The following is a 2,500-nucleotide window of genomic DNA, read 5'->3' as shown; positions in this document are numbered from 1 at the left end:
TGAGACTGTGCGTGTCCCTGGAGAAGAGCTCCTGGCCCAGGTGAGACTGTGCGTGTCCCTGGAGAAGAGCTCCTGGCCCAGGTGAGACTGTGCGTGTCCCTGGAGAAGAGCTCCTGGCCCAGGTGAGACTGTGCGTGTCCCTGGAGAAGAGCTCCTGGCCCAGGTGAGAGGGCGTGTCCCAGGGGGAGCATGGCAGCTGCGCTTTTCAACCTGCACCTGTTCCTGCGTCTCTCTCTCTGTGTGTGTGTGTGTGTCTCTGTGTGTGTGTGTGTCTGCTGTCTTTAAAATTTCTGTTCTGTCTGCAAAAGTCGCCACACTTGGGAGGATGCAGCCCAGAGACGTTGATGTATGAGGAGATGAGGAAGCTTGTCCAAACACACCAGCAGCCCTCTCACACACCTCTGCTCATCCAAAGGGTCTGTTTCTCACCCACTGGAATCACATAAACACACACACACACACACCAAACACATCACACAGCCCCCACATCACTGTCAACCTCTCAGAACAAGAAGTGAACGGATGTTTTGAGTCCTTGGAAAGAAGGGGAATAAGAGAGACAGATGGGGAGGAGAGAGACAGGAGAGAGAGCTGCAGGGAAACAGGAGAGAGAGCTGCAGGGAGACAGGAGAGAGAGCTGCAGGGAGACAGGAGAGAGGGCTGCAGGGAGACAGGACAGAGAGCTGCAGGGAGACAGGAGAGAGAGCTGCAGGGAGACAGGAGAGAGAGCTGCAGGGAGACAGGAGAGAGAGCTGCAGGGAGACAGGAGAGAGAGCTGCAGGGAGACAGGAGAGAGAGCTACAGGGAGACAGGAGAGAGAGCTGCAGGGAGACAGGAGAGAGAGCTGCAGGGAGACAGGAGAGAGAGCTGCAGAGAGACAGGAGAGAGAGCTGCAGGGAGACAGGAGAGAGAGCTGCAGGGAGACAGGAGAGAGAGCTGCAGGGAGACAGGAGAGAGAGCTGCAGGGAGACAGGAGAGAGAGCTGCAGGGAGACAGGAGAGAGAGCTGCAGGGAGACAGGAGAGAGAGCTGCAGGGAGACAGGAGAGAGAGCTGCAGAGAGACAGGAGAGAGAGCTGCAAGGAGACAGGAGAGAGTGAGACAGAAAAGAGAGAGATGAGGAGGAGAGAGACAGGAGAGGAAGAGAGAAAGATGGGGAGGAGAGAGACAGGAGAGAGAGCTGCAGGGAGACAGGAGAGAGTGAGACAGAAAAGAGAGAGATGAGGAGGAGAGAGACAGGAGAGGAAGAGAGAGAGATGGGGAGGAGAGAGACAGGAGAGGAAGAGAGAGAGATGGGGAGGAGAGAGACAGGAGAGAGTGCTGCAGGGAGACAGGAGAGAGAGACAGGGGAGAGAGATGGAGAGAGATGGAAAGAGAGAGCCTTTTGCTCCCTTGACCAAAGGTTTCTGCTGCAGCCTTCTCCTGTGCCACCCCCCCCCCCACAGCCCTAATGCCCTGTCCATCTGATTTATGTCGGACCTTTGACAAAGAACGCAGTGTAAGTGAATAGAGAGTTCACTGGTGTGTGTGTGTGTGTGTGTGTGTGTGTGTGGGCGTCCATATTTACAGTGTGTGTGTGTGTGTGTGTGTGCGTGCGTGTGTGTGTGTGTGTGCTGTACGCGTGTGACTGTATTCGTGTAAGAGTGCTGTGTGGAAGGACACCATGAGCTAGTGGAGGCCAGGCATTCTAAATCGATCCCAGAATTATGAGGAAGATTTATATCTTAAAATGCAGTGGATTAACACTCCCTGCAGTGTTGCGGTTGCACACACAAAATGTAGATACAGAACAAACTAAAACACATTGAAGTTTGATCAAATTTAACCAATATGCTGTCGTTCTCTGACGCTTTACCCTGAGAACGACAGAGCTTCATCATTTTAGACCAACGCTCGTCAATATTTTCTAATTGTTCGGAATTGTGTCCATCACGGTTGTATGACAATTAAATTCTTGAACAAAAGAAAGTCTCCAAAGATGACATTTAGCCAGTTTAAATCTTTAAATTGATTTGATCCCATTGTGCGGGTATATTGTATTTCTGGCCTTTCACTGTTAGTATTATTGACTACTGTTGTACAGTTCAATAAACAAAATCCTCTCCGCATGGTAATTCTTGTCAAACCTGCAAAAAAACTGCCTAAATATTTGACAGGGAAGGAGAGAGATCAAAGAGAGGAGAGAGAATCAAAGGAGAGCGAGAGGGAAGAGAGAGAGCAAGTGATGATGAAACATATTCTGCAACATTTTCACCACCAAATCCTCCTCCTCTCCACCCAGATTAGGGTACTGTAATCAAAGCAACATTGTCTTTGTGTGCACAGAACTGTGGGTGTGTTTGTTTTTGTGTGAGAAAGAGAGAGAAAGAGATGGGGGGAGGGGCGGGGTCATATATAGATAAAGCAAGAGGGAGAGAAAGAAGAAACTAGTTTTCCTCTGCTGCCCACCGCCAACTATCCTTCATCCTCCTGGCCCGTCATGCTCTTCCTCTTTCTCATAGT

The sequence above is a fragment of the Hypomesus nipponensis genome, chromosome 2 (genome assembly GCF_054491055.1).
Source record: "Hypomesus nipponensis isolate SF chromosome 2, ASM5449105v1, whole genome shotgun sequence".
Classification (NCBI taxonomy): domain Eukaryota; kingdom Metazoa; phylum Chordata; class Actinopteri; order Osmeriformes; family Osmeridae; genus Hypomesus; species Hypomesus nipponensis.
The sequence above is the reverse complement of the archived record's forward strand: the minus strand, read 5'-3'. Positions refer to the sequence as shown.